The 19,162-nt window shown below is 32.0% G+C and overlaps 1 non-coding gene across 1 annotated transcript; it reads right to left on the reverse strand.

The window, feature by feature from the left end:
• Nucleotides 1-17,227: 17,227 nt before the first annotated feature.
• On the reverse strand, nt 17,228-17,300 carry TRNAM-CAU (transfer RNA methionine (anticodon CAU)). Its single transcript has one exon. It is a non-coding gene; the product is annotated as a tRNA-Met (tRNA).
• Nucleotides 17,301-19,162: the final 1,862 nt, after the last annotated feature.

Consider the following 19,162-nt stretch of genomic DNA (forward strand, 5'->3'; position numbering starts at 1 on the left):
TATATATATATATATATATATATATATATATATATATATATATATATATATATATATATATATATATATATATATATATATATATATATATATATATATATATATATATATATATATATATATATATATATATAATATATATATATATATATATATATATATATATATATATATATATATATATATATATATATATATATATATATATATATATATATATATATATATATATATATATATATATATATATATATATATATATATAGATATATATATATAAATATATATATATATATATATATATATATATATATATATATATATATATATATATATATATATTTATATATATATACGTTTTTTTTAATCTAAATTATATTCCAAGAAATTATACTCCATAACAATTTAAAAGTAACTTTATTTGAACAAACGTTAATAAAAAAGTATTCAAACTAATATTCCTTCGGCATGGAACGCATTATCGCATTTTACACTGATTTCTATGGGAAAAAAATGTTTCGTATAGCGAGAGTTTCGCTTAACGAGTAAGACGAATTAAACTCGTTATAAGAGCTTCCTCTGTATTTATTATCTTATATGTTGGTAAGGATACACAACAAAGTTTTTCGATAAATCAAATCAAATGAATTTATCCAACAATTAATAAATACATCACAAACTAACATTTAAGGCGTATACTTAAATAATGTAAATGAGTTTTGCAAAATTAAAATCTAAGGCCGTAAAGAAAGCTGCAGATATTTCGAAATATTTAAATAATAATATTTGTAAAACCAACTTCATAACAGCCCAAAACAAAATGATAAATTGACAAGACTGTAAATTTTCTTCTTTCCAACTTTTTTATTTCCAATGAAATTGAAGAACGAGTAAATGCATACAGAACTAAACACTTCTTGGAGTTTTTAAGATGAAAATGTACAGATCCATCTCGGTCAAGAAGAAACTGACGTGCACACGTAGAAAGAATAGGATATGAAACGCTTGAAGAATCCATGATGCATCTCAAATCCGTAGACACCCATTAAGAGATATAAAAGCATCAGAAATGCCAGTAACAGGAGACATATCAAACTAACAATTCTAAACCAAAAAGAAGATAAATAAATCCTATTCTAACCCTCTCCACCTCCGTAGTGTAATGGTCAGCACGCTTGGCTACCGTTCTGGAGGTCCCGGGTTCGATTCCCAGGGGGGGTCTAATAAATATAAGTGATTTTTTCACTCCTATATTTATTCAATATTACCCTGGACTGGTACCTGAAGCGGAGGGCTGATCACCTTTCCTTCATGTGTTAACGATCAAGATAACACTGCGTTTATATTAAGCAGTGCCCTATGCACCATTGGGGTGCGGATAAGGGTTAGGTTAGGTTATTCTAACCCTTACCCGCACCTAATGGTGCATAGGGCACGCAGTGTTATCTTAATCGTTACTCATATGAAGGAAAATGTGATCACTCCTGCGCTTCTGGGACTAGTCCAGGGTAATATTTAATAAATATTACAGTGTAAAATCATTCATATTTATTTTCACCCCCCCCCTGGGAATTTAAACCGTGTCCTCCAGCACGGTAGTTGAACACGCTAACCATTACACTACAGAAGCGGATAGCCAAATAAATAAAATGACGAACCTAAATTTAGATTTTTCAGAAATATATAAAAAAAGGATAATCTTAATTTTAAAAAAATATTCGTTATGTAAAATCCGATATTTTTTCTCGGTGAAAATACCCTATTCCGAATTCGATAAATATATTTAAAAAAGTCACTTCACTTTGGTAAGTAAGGTTTATGTTATTCCCCCATTCTCTGTGGTAATTTCAGCAAATTTGGTTTCACCACCAATATTTATAATTATGTAATAATCTGTAATGCTTGCCTTAGTATATAATTTATGCACCAGCCTTACCACTCTCAGTTTGAAACTTTTATCAGTGCGATCTTTATCAAACCTTTATAATATTGTGTTTTACTCGTTGAAAAGATTCCAAAATTAACAAACCAATACTTTCCCTTTTTCGTAAAATATTATGTGTTTTTATTGCGACATTGTTACGTGGATTTTGCTGCATGTCACTAATTCTTACCGAAAAAATTGCTCATCTTAGTTAAGTTAAAATTGTGTTTTGTTTCATTTAATTGCGTATTTTCAATAATTATCAGTGAAAGTGTAATTAAAGACATAAGTATGTGTATTCGCAGGACATTCGTGTTTATTTTTTATGGTGTGCAAGTATTACAAGATTTTTTTATTGAATTTAAATCGAAGATGCAGCAAAGGTAAGATTCAATACTATTTTTTCAATTAGAAGTTAGAAATCAAGATATACTTACTTACTTACTTACTTACTTATTTGGTAACAATCAATCAATATCAAATGATCACGATTTTTTGTATTAATAGCAATTGCTGCATTAATTGTATTAAATGTATAAATAATATTTGTATTATAAAAGCTTATTTATTAAATATGCTAGAAAATATTAAATACTTATGCTATAAAATAGCATTAACAGAATTCGGTACCTGACACTAATAACGTTGAATCCTATATCGGAACACAGATGGCAGGAGTGTAAAATTTTCTAGTTTTAAATTAGAATAATCTATTTCATATTTGGGTTTACTTATCTTATTTTTTTTCATAATTTTAATGAAAAGCGTTTTTATTGATTTCACAATATTGCATAATTTTATCGAGTAAAACGTAATGATGACATAATAAATTAATCTGCTTTTCCATTTGCTCGACAGATGGACTACTGCATTAATAAAATCTATGCTGGCCTCATTGGCCAGCAGTGGATTGTATAAATAATTCTTTTACTTACTTAAGTACTTATTATAAAAAATATTTATTAAATATGTTTTTACAAGCATTAAAAGTATTCGGCCATGGCAGGAGTGTAACGTTTTCTAGTTTTTAATTAGAATTAATATATTTCATATTTGAGTTTAATTATCTTCGAATTTCAATAATAGTAGCTTTAATTTAGATTATTTTTATTGATGGCATAATATTGCATAATTTTATCGAGTAAAACGTAATGATGACATAATAAATTCATTGCTACTGCATGAATGAAATCCAATGCTTGTTTCATTGGCCAGCATTAAGTAAGTAAGTATGTATAAATATTTTTTGTATTATAAAATAATATTTATTAAGTTTTTATAAGCATTAAAAGTATTCAGCAATGGCAGGAGTGTAACGTTTTCTAGTTTTAATTAGAATTAATCTATTTCATATTTAAGTTTACTAATCTTCGAGTTTTAATTATAATAATAATCTTAATTTTTAAACAAATATTGATTGCATAATATTGCATAATTTTATCGATTTGAACGTAATGACATTATAAATTCATTGTTTTACCATTGGCTCGACAGATGGACTACTGCATTAATAAAATCCAATGCTGGCTTCATTGGCCAGCATTGGATAAGTAAACTCAAATATAAAATAGATCAATTCTAAATAATATTTATTTAGAATTGATCTATTTTATATTTGAGTTTACTTATCTTCGAGTTTTAATAATGATAATTTTAATTATACTTAATTATTTTTATTGATTGCATAATTTTGCATAATTACTTATACCGATACGTTATGATGACATATCAAATTCATAGCTTTTCTATTTGCACGACAGATAGACTACTGCATTAATGACATCCAATGCTGGCCTCATTGGCCAGCATTATTTATAAATATTATTTTGTATACTTATTATAAAAGAATATTTATTAAATATATTTTTATTAGTATTAAAAGTGTTCGGCAATGGCAGGAGTGTAACGTTTTCTAGTTTTAAATTAGCACTTTTTAACCTATTTCATTTTTGAGATTTCTTTTCTCCGAGTTTTACTAATAATAATTTTAATCAAAAGTGTTTTTATTGATTGCATAATATTGCACAATTTTATAGAGTAAAACGTTATGATGGCATTATAGAACCATTGCTTTACTATTTGCTCGACAGATGGACTACTCCATTAATAAAATCCTATTTCTTATTCTAAATTAGAACTAATCTATTTCATATTTGAGTTCACTTATCTTCTAGATTTAATGATAATAATTTTAATTAAAGTTAATTTTATTGATTGCATAATAAAGCATAATTATATCGAGTGAAACGTAATAATGACATATTAAATTCATTGCTTTTCCATTTGCTCGACAGATGGACTACTGCATTTATGAAATCCAATGCTGATTAAGCATTATGTTTATCATTTTTATCATCATTTTTATATAAGTAAGTACTTAAGTACTTAAGTACTTATTCTAAAATAATATTTATTAAATATACTTTTATTAGCATTAAAAGTATTCGACAATGGCAGGAGTGTAACGTTTTCTAGTTTTAAATTATAAATAATCTATTTCAAATTTGAGATTACTTATCTTCAAGTTTAACTAATAATAATTTTAAATAAGAATTTTTTTATTGATTCCATAATATTGCACAATTTTATAGAGTAAAACGTAATGGAGGCATAATAAAACCGTTGATTTACCATTTGCTCGACAGATGGACTACTGCATTAATAAAATCCAATTTCTAATTTTAACCTCATGGGTTATGGGCATAATCATTCGCAAGTTTTTTTTGTTTGTTTTAATTTCATTATAATTAACATTTGTTATACGCAACGCCTAAAAAAACCTTCATCGGAACTTGACGCACTTATCTTTGATCGATCCCCCCCCCTCCAAAGTCCGGTAAATTTTTTTTATTTTTATTATGTTATATTTTATAATGTTGGCAGTATTTATTATTTCGAGAAATTTCGAGAAATTTGGCAGTATTTATTTATTTGCGACCTTTCCGGTGATCTCTGGTAGAACGAATTCAGTGTAAGAAGTATTCTAGCCAGGCTTACCATAATTATAAAGCTCTAAACCTGGACAGATGGGGAAAAAAACAAATTAATGGAATCCCAAAAGTTTTTTACATAAATTAAGAATTTGGATATTATGTCAAGTGTACATTTTGCTGGAGTGAAATGTTTTTAATATTCTGTTTATTTTTCTTCATTTTTTGGTAGGCACAAAATATATTGTATTATTAAAATAGATTAGGTGCATCAATGCGTTGCTCGTCAAAATGTTGAAATAATTAGACCCATTTATCCACGTATACAGTTTGGAGTTTTCATCGTTAAACTCCATTCTTCAATTTTTTATACAAAAAAAGTGTTTGCGAGCGACAACTCCTTAAAAGGACTATCGGTATTAATTTCCTGTCGTTCATCTGGTTGGTGTATTTCGTTTGTAGCTTCTGCAGATCTCTCTATTTCTTCCCATTTTGGTACCGGATGTAGTCCAATCCATGTAAATATTTCGGCGCTACCGAAACTTCAGAATAGATAAATAGACAGTGCTCGCGCAAACCGGGACAAAATCTAAACCGGCCGGGACACTGGAACACCGGGACCCGTGGCTGAAACCGGGACAATCCCGGGCATACCGGGACGTATGGTAAGCCTAATTCTAGCGAATATCCCCTTAATGATTTTTAAACTGATTTAATATCATCTCGGACTGGTACACAAAACGTCGGACTGATCACCTTGTGAGAAACGATCAAGATAACAAAAACTACGCCGATACGATAGGTGCGGATACGGGTTAAAGTTAGGAACAAGAAACTTACTAAATTAAGTTTAAATATTCATAATATCTACCCGCGTCGCGGGTTCGATTCCCGCCAATTGCAAAATGAATTCAAGAAATATTTATTTTATTTTTAAGTGGTCTGGGTGTTTGTGACATATTTTTCACATTTGCCTTCCCTATCCTTACTATCCTACCTGCAGACCAGCATCTAAAATAGACTGCGGGTTATTCATTTAAAAAATATCAGTGTAATCTTCTTCTCCTTCTTCTTTATGAGCCGTCTGACCTCCACTGCTGGATATAGGCCTCATCCGCTTCTTGGCTTTATTTGCGCAATACCACTGTTATTTTATTTAAGAGAAAAAATGTTCACATTGAAACCGGGACCAGTCCCGGGACTGACTGACCTAGACATATTATATCATTTACTATTACGTTACAAACGATGACACAGTATTGTATCACATTACATAAATATTGTACAGTCTTCAGTCTTCAGTCTGGAATGCCAAATCACCTCATTTCCCGAATTCTGTGGCGATAATCTCATTACCATACTTACCGGCCAAATGTCGTCCGCACTACACGCGTAGTGTACCTGCACCGCATGCCACACGCGGCGCGTGTAAGGGATGTGGGAGATGTGGGGTGTAACGACCACCCCGGCTGTACGTTGTGACATTACCAAATATGGAAATATGGTAACGGCTTCCGATTTACGATTGATATTGATTTATGGCGGCCCGCCACCGCTTCTTCGATTTGCAGTAAACGTTCACAGAGGCGAGATATGCTTTTCCAAACTGGACATTTTTGCTAATTACAATTTGAAAAAAGCATTTCTACTAGATGTTTTTGGAAAGAAATGATAGATGGGACGATTCTCAATAGATTTTTGCATATTGTTACTTTCTGAATTCAGAAAGTAACAATATGCAATAAGTTTAAATATGCAAATCTTTTTTATATATATGTATATAAAAATATATTTAAAATATGCAAAAAAATGCTGTATTTACAAGGCAATGTTTTCTTATTTTTTCTAGATTTTAAAAACCTGTACAAATCATAGCAAATAATCACATCCCTCGCATGTCCATTGCGATCGTAATGTGAATCACCGAGACTGAAATCAAGTCACTAAACTTCTTATTAATGACGTCATCATTCATGATCCCTTTCTATGTACTGTATTATGTTAAACCTACCTACTCATAATCCTATTAGAGTTTAACCGAGAGAAGGGAGTCGATAGACCGACAAAACAAAACTATAGGCAATCGTCGTCATTAATTGTCAAAGAAAAATGCAATTTATAAGTAGGCGAAAAGAAATTCGTCATACCTACCATGTTTAGTATAGCAGGTAGAGGTAATGCGGTGTGTCTCTCCTTCTAGGCTCGTGTGTGGGTAATTATGCCGTGTGACAAGCTGGTGGGTAGAATAATAATGAAGCTGTCGCCGCGAAGTCTGACGAAACGAGAATTTTGGTTCTCGTCCTTTCGTTTTTCGCGCGGCATTACGTAACTTCGTGTTCGACGTGACGATTTCATATTTATTTTACTGTTATTTTTAATAGTAGATTTATTAGTAGACAAGTTATTAACAACACGTCGGGGTTTTGTTTTAAGATGTAGATCTTACCTAGGTGTACGCCTGGTATATTTATGCAGTTCCTGGCTGGTCTCATTATAGATGAGGCAAAATACCTGAGATATTTTTCTATCGCAAAATAGCATTTTAAAATATTATATTTAAAGATATAATATTTGTCCACCTCCGTAGTGTCACAATGGTCAGCACGCTCGGCTACCGTTTTGGAGGTCCCGGGTTCGATTTCCAGGACGGGGGGTCAGATAAATATAAGATTTATTCACTCTAATATTTATTTAATTTTACCCTGGACTGGTAAGTGAGGCGGAGGGCAAATCATCTTTTCTTCATGTGTTAACAGATAATAGATAACACTGCGTTTATTTGATGCAGTACCCTATGCACCATAGGGTGCGGATAAGGGTTAAAAGAAGAAGATAATATTTTATGCTTACAACTTTCTTTGAATGAAGTTTTTTTTCTTAGCTTGCGCAATTAGAAATCGAAGATCGGTGATTACTGTAAGGGCGTCGTGTTTGATTTTTTTAAAGCTTTTAATTTTGTCAAATGATTCGAAATCAGTCTGGTCGAAATGACTCACGATTGAATTAGATTTATCCAGAAAACCAGTTGGCAGGGTGTTGGAAGGAGGTGGCACGAGCACCGATGACCACTCCATTAGGGGCTCGCAATAAGTCATCGCGGTGGGAGGGTGTTAGTGGTCGGTGGTCGGTGGGCGGTAGTCATTGTTCGCTGGGTGGCGGACACTTGGTCGGCTTCTGTTCGGCTTTCCCCTTAATCCCCGACAGTGATGCAATACCCGCTGACAGTCAGTAATCATCGCACTTTACTTTATCATCGGTCACTTGGTGTAGCTGTGGATTCTCTGAAGCAAATGAGATTATAGTACGCTGATTACCGCAACCCCTTCGTATATTCTCGGCAGAGTGTAAATCATTGGCGGATCGAATTTCTCTCGCTTTTTCGGATGAAAAAAATCATAATACTTAACTAACTATGATGTAACATATTCCCAATTAAAACCGTACCTATTATTTATTTATTTCGCATTCACTTTGGAGAATTCCATAATTTATGTAAATATCATGTTTTTACTCAATAACGTGCAGGGAACGTGTTAGGTACATATATATGTATGTATGTTCTGGACGCGCCATCCTAGGAAAAATCACTCCTCACATAATAACAAAATCTAGCTTCACTGCCTGTTTTTTCGATACAGTTTGATTAAACCCCTTGCAAGGCGAAAAACTCACACAAAAACAAATATTTTGAATGGAATCGCGTTTTGATAATAATAAATATAAATTATGAACCCACTTGATGAAAAAGACAACTAAAATGAGGTTTATGTATTTTTTTACATTTTATTATTTAGTTTAATTTTTTCTTTAATAATTTGTACTGGTTATGCAAATTAATAAACATGCATTATTCGCTGTATACCATAAACATACATATTCTTCTATATTTTTTTTTAATGTAAAATATAAATAGTATAAATAAATATCTTACGAAACAGTGTTATGTATTTAAAATCGATACTAATTTACAAAGCTTAAAAGTTCATACGTGGTCGGATAGTAATAAATAATTTAAATATTAATTAGAATTGAAGGTACCCAGGAAACATCCTACAGTAGTTGACAATACTTCCAGGATATTCGTTCATACTTATTGTAAACAAAAATAATTCAAAATATGCATAACTGTTTTAAGTATTTACAGTATATTAGTAAGTTGACACTCGGTGTTAACGGCATTTGTATTATATTATTTAAATGTCAAATGGGATATAAATACGAGCCTTATTTCTTATTTTATTGATTTGACATTCAGGTATATAAATGTTTCCTCAATTTATCACTTTCGGCATTAATCTTCCACAAGATGGCATCCTATTTACTTTAAAATGCAAAAAAAAACACCTTATACTGCTGATGGCTAATAACATAACGCTCACTCCTTTCAAGAACGTCATAAATCAAAAATCGTAAATTTTCAGTTGTGCATGTTTTCGGAATGCCCAGAAAATGTACTATATCCTAGCAAAAGAGGCATATTTTTAACTTAATATTTACCCGCTACAGGGCAGAAAGTGTTGTTTTTGCATTTTGAAGAAAGGGTATTGTATAATTATTTTTTTAAATATACTAAATATTTTTCAAATGGAGAAAAAACGTTCAGGTTTTACCTAAAAAGATCTGTTGCACAGTAAAAAGTTCAGTAAGTGGCTTGATATTTATTTTTTATACATTGCATTATATTTTTAAACTTTAAAAACGTTCTCCTGAAAAATCAAGTTTTTTGATTTATGACGTTCTTGAAAGGAGTGAGCGATATATGCAACATTTTTTGCTATTCTTTGGTATTGCTTGAAGTTAAAATACACTGTTAAAGGGACAGCTTTCATTGCAAAAAGCTTTGAGTAGAAATACATTGGCAAGAGAAAGAGTACACAATATATTTTATTGATTCGGTGGATGGTGAAAGATGTTGTTATTTATCTAACTCAGTGATATTATTCTGAAAAAGAAGATATAAATACGTTATTACTGTACCATTATGACGCACGGACGTATGTAACATATTATGCGAGTAATATTGTGAATTGAGGTGATACAATAATTTCATCAACAAATGTTAAAATACTTATGCAAGAGCGATATTGAACATCGAGGGTCAGGCTCATATCTCGTATCGTTTAAGATAACTTTAATAAATTAAATGTCATTTAACATCGTGTCGTTATAATGTAGCTACATGTATGTGAGTTAAATAAGGTAAAGTACATACAATAATTAATATAAACCTTCGAGTAATCATGCAGACACACCCTATACATCTTTGAATGTGAAATGCGGTCATATCCGTTTTTCATATGGTGGACTTGTTTTTGTAATGGGTAGTAAGGTTGGTGAATAACTCGCCTCGCTCGCCTGACCATTGCGTTTGTTCTTAATTGTCCCTTTTCGGTGTTGGATTTTTTTCACTTTTCTATGATATATCGTTTAAATATAAAAACGTTGAAAATTAACGATTAATACAAATTATTTACTTACAACATTTTGAGTGTGTCCAAATACTTGTTCACAAATCTGGATTATTTCCAATTAAAGGATTTATTTTTCATATTATTTTTGACATCTCAACATAGATGAAGAAGAATATGGAAGTCTGGGCATTCACGGGGCTTACGACTGTCATAGGCTGGTTTAAGTGATCACTTTACACACGTGTAGCATTCACCAATTCGCGTGGTTAATAATGTTGTAAATAATACAAATTATTTACGACATTAATGATTTCAACGAGAGATCGACGAATTCGGAATATTTGTGTCTTAAAACTGTATTTACTTTAGATGAATATGTTTATTTTCCATTACATAACCTCTTAAAACTCAGTATCTCGATAACTGAATTTATTGAAATATTATTAACATATAATGATATTATGTTTGATAATATCTAAAAATTTTACGAAGTATGTTTCGAACCAACAAGCCTTCGTCAATGAATCAATCAACTTGTCAGTTATTTTACTCAAAGGTAACAGAAGTGCAGAGATTATTTTTATTGGTCGATTTTACCTTGACCTTAGTTTCTAAAGATATAAAAATATCAAACTGAATAGCAATTAGCATTTTTTCTGTTTTGATGGATTTGATGGTATACTGAAATATGTATAATCTACACACGTATTCCTGAAGGTATGCCTCATCTTTATTAGTGTCGGAATAAGGTCTCGGTCGCCCATTATTGTGGTGCTGTCGGGGCAAGATGATAATCTTGACTCTACCAGAAAGGAAGCAAACTCGCCTCAGATGGTGATTTGAGGACAAGTGTTGCCAACCATATAAGGATGCATTCATCGATATTTTTCAACAGACAGAAAAATACAAGGTTGTACGATGATGGTCGAATAGACGAAAACCATTTGGTTTGCAGTTTGAAAGATTTATTTTGATTTCTCTTTTGAAAATTGAATAAGCTGGCTTATTTGATGTTGAGATGTGACTAATGGGAAACTTGCATTTTTGGTTATCCGATTGGGATGGTATTCGTTACTTTTTCACTTAATTTTCTTTAAAACAAATTGATCCTTACAACCAATTTTTTGGTGACTTAGAATTTCGCAAAAACAATATATTTTGATATTGTTTCTGCGTTTTATGGATTCTTACGCGGTATGCAAAGTGTTCGGTAACAGATTTGTACGTGACGTCGACCATTAAAGTAAATGCAATATTTGTTTAACTATGTATACGCGACTACCTACTGCTACTCTCATAGGGTATCATGATAAATACTCGACTATACATGTACCCCCCCTTCGTCGAAGTGGTAAGGAGCATATCGTCAATGATCAACCATTCCTTCTCTATTATTGATTCGTCCAATGTTCTGGTATTACGCAGCAAGTGTTACATCTACTCTACCGAGAAATGAAATCACCCAAATTTTACATTCAATCCTCGGCTGTGCGGTGAAGTAATCTGGTAATCAGGAGCTGGAGTCAATATTTAGAATGAAATTCACGTCTTGGTAGTATAGTGGTAGTCAGGAGACAGCTCCCACACATCATCTGATAAGGTAAAGGCTTTCAGTATTATTGCCCATGGGAGTGACGGTAAAAAACTTTATGTGGTAACAATCAATGTGATTTGCATTTCTAAAGTCATGATTTTTTTTTAATTACGCAATGTCTAAATCCTAAATACTTGTTCAACTAGACTGACTTCAATTTCGTATTTTTTCACTGGAGGCCACCTTTGCATACTATTTCTAAACATGCAAAAGTGGTTTTCAATGCTGGCTTTTTTGGCAGTTCTTTGATTTTCTAAGCCATACGTCTTCTTACTCCATAATTCACAAGATTTTCGAAGTTACCACTGTTCACAATTTATTAAATTCTTATTTCTACATCGCTATGGTAAACTTTGTTGATCGTTACTGTCACAAATATCGGAGGAGGATTGCCATAATTATCAGGTATTAAATTCATAAAATTCACCAAAGAAATATTGATAACACAATGACATTATTATTTTCCATGTCTCATAAAAATAGGTACTGAAGTTACTAAAAATAAATGTTTGCGGTTTTTTCTGCATTGATTTATTTTTATTATCATAAACTATTTTTAGAAAATTGACACAAAAAAATATACATTAAAATGAATTTGACCTCTGAAACCAAAATAACGATTGGCTATTGATCCAAAACTAATTAGTGATAATAAATAATAAATATTATTTATGAGCTTACATATACATATAAGTATGTACTGCGTGATATTGTAGTATTGGTAGGCGCGCAATTAGATAAGCAAGAAACAGTATGGCCGGTTTCCATTCTCTCTCACACACATCGGCCACATAAGCCACATAATATCGATGTACGATGACTGCAAAGTGGTTGTTTTTTCACCAATCCAAGTGGGTCAAGTGCAACCACATAGCCTGCGTATACACACACGGCGCTGCCATCTACCACCAGTGCGGGCGCACTCACACACGCGCGAACTGACCCCCTCCCCATACGCCTTCCCACCAACCTGGCAGCACTACATCATTACTATAGCCTTAAATAAATTATTATTCTCTTGTCGAGAAAAAAATAGTATGGCAATCGAATAATAATTCAATTCAACGGAGTCGCATTTATGCTTCAATAAGCGACATGACGTGGACGTTATTGAATACCGTGACATTACCATAAGAGAAATGGAATAATTCGGAACAGAAAACGTTTGTTAGTGGATTTATTGTAAATTTATTTAAAGTTTCGTACGCGATCATATTTTGTATACATCATCTGTCTTGTCGCTATCCCCCAACAAATCGAGTTCAGTCTCGTAGGTACGATACACCGTTCGAGCTGTTTAAACCGTTTGGTGCTTGAAAAAATAAAAATGAAAAAATCATTATACATATTTTTTTAAGTATTTAAATAATTTAATGATAATGTGGTAAGAATGGTCGAGGAATCTTATCCAGTTTTCACAAAACCCACTTTTTAAGAGTGGATCTCTTGTATTGAATGAAACAAAAATAATATATTTTTTACTGAGGGCGTGTGTTTAGATACATACAATAAAGATATAAATATTGTTTGCTTTAATTGTCCAGAACAGAGGTTCCCAAACTTTTTGTCTCGTAAACCCCTTGCCATGTTTTTCGATTTTGGGTAGACCCCCCCCCCCGCCTTACCTGATATTGACTTTTAGCAAATTAATTAACTTCAAAAGTATTTTTGACAGTCGGTATATGTAGTGCTCACTTTGAAATACTTAAATTTATAACGGTAGTGAAGTATAGTGAAAATTAAAAAGCACACATGTTAGGTTTGATACATTTATTCAATAAATTCAAATTAAAACATAGACCCCTTGCATATTTTCGAAGCCCCTGGGGGTCATTGTAGACCACATGGGAATTGCTGGTCTAGAACTTTGGTTTAAAAAGTCGACAGCCAAAGATTGAACAAATTTCAGTTCCTAATGTATTAATTATATTTTATTATAGTATGTACGCAGTACATAACATTTCCCATGTATAAAGTATGTCCCACAAGTACATGTTTATTGTTATTTATAAGATCAGAATCACCTTGCAGATGTAATCAGTAATCAGTAATCAGTAATCAGGATCGGGTTGTAGGGAGGTCCACCGGCCACGCACCACACGGCACACACGCGCTCTTTATCCACAAAATCAAGATTTGAAAATCCTCCGAAGGTCTCCTAGTAGGTATGCTGCATTACGTTACTCTACCACGACCCATGGCGCACGTCTCGTCATTTGTGTTTTTATTTGAATACATTAATTAATTGGAAACATTTGGGTCAGAATGTGACACGGTGTGACAGGACCAATTATTTGCAACCTTACAATGATTTATTGATACAGCAAGATCAACAAACAGAATTTTTATTTTTATTTTATTTTTTGAAGGAATGTAAGGCTGAACAAGGGATTTTTGAAAAGATTAGGAAGAGTTATTTAAGGTGGTATGTACATGTGGAGCAAATGGATAACGAGAGAATGACTAAGAAAATATATGTGGCGAATGTGAAGAGTGTGAGAACGAGAACGGCCAAAAAAGACATGGCACGATCAGATCAATCAGAATCTGGTGGTCTCAAAAGTCTGCGTAATCGGAGGGCGTGTATGATTTGATGTATGTAAATGTAAAATTTTTTCATTTAATTTTTTTAAATCCCTTTTTAAAATTAATTATAACTGGGTACTATGACTGTAAAAAATGCTTGACAAACCGACGCCGACGCGACAAATAATTATAATGACTTGAAACATTGGACATAATTTTTTGTCGCATCTAATAAGTGCTACTAAATAGTTTCCTTTTTTAGTAGCACTTATCGGAACTTTCATGGGAATAGGGGTTATATGTTATGTATCGTGAGTGTAGTAGATTCGATATTTATAAACCATGCCTTGAAAATCCTCATCAAATATAATATTAACAAAATCAGTAACCTGGAATTTTAATACGTGATATGTTACAATATTACGTAATATCGACGTCCATTAATCATTATCAAGAAACATAGAAAGGGTTATCCAATCCAAAGCATTCACTCGAGGTCAATGTAACTTGACGGAATAAAAAAACTAAATACTTATTATAAATATGCTAATTAAACTAAAATAATTATGTATGTTACGGATCGTCTCACGTCGATACAAAATTGTATGTAAGAATCGTACATCTTGAAAGTGAATCATGGGAAATTCACACTTGGAAATACCAAATTGATGAATATCGATATAAAACTTAATTATAATTGTATAATATAACGGCAGATTACATGCATGTTTTATTCAAAACAATGAAGAATACTCCAACTAAATTAAACGTAATACTGCAATCGATTGTACATTGTACATTACGAGTACTTCAGAGAATCCTAAAAACACTTGTGATTCCTGACGAATCAGACGTCTTACGCTTCAATTAGTTAAAACCGCTACGGATAAAGTGATCTTCCTAGCTCGCATCCCTTCCGCTACACTTGATACGTGCGCCTTTAGTGTTGCGGACCCAATGGCATGGAATGCTTTTTCGTCAGCAGACACCTGAGAACATACAGAAGAAAAAAAAGAATAATTTTCATTTCCCCGTCAATCACAGCGAAGCCTCCTCGAGGCAGTATCTTACGAAAATCGGGCTTTATAAATTATTCAAAATTATTATGTAAGGAAATTCCGAAATAATGTCCTAAAAGCTAAATCTTGTATCATTACAATGACTCTTCCAGATTTAGTATAGTAGATTGCAGTAAACCTACCGATGCAATGTCACGGTCAGCGGCTACTCGCTACTCGCTACTCGCTACTCGCTACTCGGTATGTCACTGATCACAGCGATTGCCATTGTCAATATTATGGTCAGTTGAAATGACACACTTCCGGATAGCCGTCTGTATCTCCGCTGAGAAGTCCGCGGTAACCTTACTTCCTTATTCAAGAAAGTATTTTGTACTTGACATTGCCTTATAAACGCCGACTTCCTAGACGAGTAATTTATTCTTATTATCGACACGAAGTATGACGAGACCTATCTGAGAGCCTACCATGTACCTACGAGTACCTACATGTCGGCTGTCGGCTGTCGGCTACTGCTCATGGGAGGGTAAGGATGCTATATTATGGAGGACGAATGTAAACATTCGTTATTAATACTACTTATTTTATCCTTATACATAGTGAAGCTAATAATGAAATACATTTTTCTAGCTTTATAATTATTCAACTTCTTTTTGTCCTCTATTTGATAAATCGTTATTACTGCTGACCCCAGGCATATTAAATTTACAAAGATAAATCATCTTAGAAATGACCTATAAATTCACGGTCATTCCAATATAAGTATTTTTAAATGACGATTATCGGTCGAAGAAATCAATTTCATAAATTATTTTAATTTATTGTTATAAATATAATATTTCCACCCGATCAGGTTAATGTCTGTCGCATTTGCAGTCAGAACAATTTAGAAAAAATAAAATAGACACAAGATCCTTTTTTCCAAAATATTTTTCTTTTTCTTTTTTCTTTTTATATATTTTTGATAATTCGTGGCCTATTGTATGCATTGTAAGCATAATGCATATTATAAAAAAATAACGCACATTAAGGTATCATCCATATAGTATATTGTGTATCCTTAAAGAAGACAAGGTATTGGTCAAAACCGGTTGAAATTATAATGAAAACGAAGTTCAAAAAAATGTTTTATGTACTATTTTTTTGTTGTTTATTCTTGTTCAGAAATTTGTCATTTCATTGATGTAGCACTACATTAAAATATATTACACATATTGGCGATTAGGTCAATACCTAGCTTTTACATTTAATTTTGAATACTTTTGAAACAAACTATAGTAACATGTTAGAAGTATGTATCCGCATATTTTGTTCAAAATTAAAAGTATTTATTCCGTTATTGAACACGCGAGGTTCGAATACAAATTTTCGTTTTTTTCAACTAAAAAAATGCATTTTAAAATATACTTTTTGTCCTTTTATATATTTGTCCTTTTAAATATACTTATTAAAATTAGACTTATCGTTATTTCTCCGACGCTTTTGTGAAAAAAATAAATTACATTGATTTTATTTTGTGTGTCAAGGTTGCGTATTGTTATTGTGTGTGCGCGCGCGTGTGTATATGTATTACATATATTATATGTGTATATGTACCATATGTGGATACATGCATACATCAATCAAGTTTTTGTAATTTTTTTGCATAATGATTTTGTTTAATAATTATCTATGGTATTATCTATTATTTGTTATTAATAGTTATTTTATGGACATAATTAAAACGAATGGAAATACCTTATACTTATGTTTGTGTTTATTTCTCCTTCAACGTGATTTGATTATCGACAAAAATATATACGAAAAAGAAAATATAAAAAATATGCCCCGGGTGAGGCTCGAACTCACGACCTTAAGATTATGAGACTTACGCGCTGCCAACTGCGCCACCGAGGCGTTGCGGCAGTTCGTCACGTAGTGTTTATAAGAATAGATGGCGCTAGTTGCATAACCGCGAGACTGACGCGGAGATAGCATGAAAGGTTCATCTTGGAAAATGGTTTTAAACTTTACACAAGTATTTCAACGTGTATATTTTATTTTTAATTAAGGATATATACATGTGTTTATAATCTATTTTAATAATTGCGATTATCTACCACGCTGAGATGTGCTACTAAAGGATAGAGTAAGGGATGAAAAGTTCCAAACTAAAAAAACAGTTGTGGAATACATATCGCTCACTCCTTTCAAGAACGTCATAAATCAAAAATCGACAATTTTCAGCTGTGCATGTTTTCGGAATGCCCAGAAAATGTACTATATCCCAGCAAAAGAGGCATATTTTTAACTTAATATTTACCCGCTACAGGGCAGAAAATGTTGTTTTTGCATTTTGAAGAAAAGGTATTGTTTAATTATTTTTTTAAATATACTAAATATTTTTCAAATGGTGAAAAAAAACTGGTTTTACCTAAAAAGATCTGTTGCACAGTAAAAAGTTCAATAAGTGGCTTGATATTTATTTTTAATACATTGTATTATATTTTTAAACTTTAAAAACGTTCTCCTGAAAAATGATGTTTTTTGATTTATGACGTTCTTGAAAGGAGTGAGCGGTATGTAACAGCATTGGAACTCGATCATTCTCTCTCCATATTATATTTTACTGTGTCGTAAAATTAGTGGCGGTGTTGAGCAGGGCGCAAAAGGCGTCGCCATTTTGGTATAGCTCTAAAATCACCAAATATAAATAAAAAACGAAGGGTTTTAAACTTGTAAGAAACACGTTTTGCTCCGAGTACCTAAGAGTGTTTTGTTCGAGTTGGTAATGAATGTCAGATTTAGGGTACGACCTATTTTCGCCGCTAAAATGGTAAAATTCCAAATTGTTTTTTTCGATTGAAAAATCGTGCATACATTTTGAAAATAATTGTCACAAATATTATTGATACTAGATATATAACTTACATTAGAGAGAGGGCGAGATTGTTTAAAATAATACAAGGCTCGAATAAACATATTTTATAGTATAAAAAAAGCACTGAATGCTTTTTTTTAATGTGGAGCAAAGGATTATTGAAACAATGATTATTTAACCTCATGAAGTACCGATACATGTGTGTGTGTGTGCGCTAATTACAAATGTAAATGCCCAAATATTATTTGCCAGATTATTGCGATTTACATAACATTGAATGAGCAACCTTGTTCCGTGACCTTCTGCAGTCGGCGAGTCCCCACAAGTAGATAAGTACCCACCCATATTAAATCCCCATCTTCCGATACTATGTATCACTATGAGTGTAGCCATATTACACTAAACACACAATCAATAACCTGGAACATACTAAATATTCAGGTGTCGATTCGGGGGATGTGACGATATAAAAAATAAACAATTGATGACGACCCTAAGGTGGAGCAAATAGAGCAATTTCAACTAATAACGATTTTTAAAATACTGTTGGATAAATTTTAGAGAGACATTTTTTTGTAAAATACTACCACTAGGATACTAAATTTAAACTATAAAATATGAATCTGTGATTCTACAAGGAGGGAAATTTGTGAAGCCAAATCCACAATAGGCTAATTTCACTCGTGTGAAATATCGAATTTAACATACACTACATATAAATGATATTTTAATACCCTCTTAATGTTTAAAATAACCCATATATTCAATAATTTCATTCATCATTTTCATTTGCAAGATTAGCTTTCTCAAAAACGATAGTTTCGTAAGGTGGCAATAAATTTCGTTACAAGAGTGGTGTACTTATTTGAATGTTGGTATCGTCATAAATGTAAATAGA

Source organism: Brachycentrus maculatus, unplaced genomic scaffold, assembly GCF_059751285.1.
Source record: "Brachycentrus maculatus isolate JH-2025_06_01 unplaced genomic scaffold, ASM5975128v1 h1tg000252l, whole genome shotgun sequence".
NCBI classification, from domain to species: domain Eukaryota; kingdom Metazoa; phylum Arthropoda; class Insecta; order Trichoptera; family Brachycentridae; genus Brachycentrus; species Brachycentrus maculatus.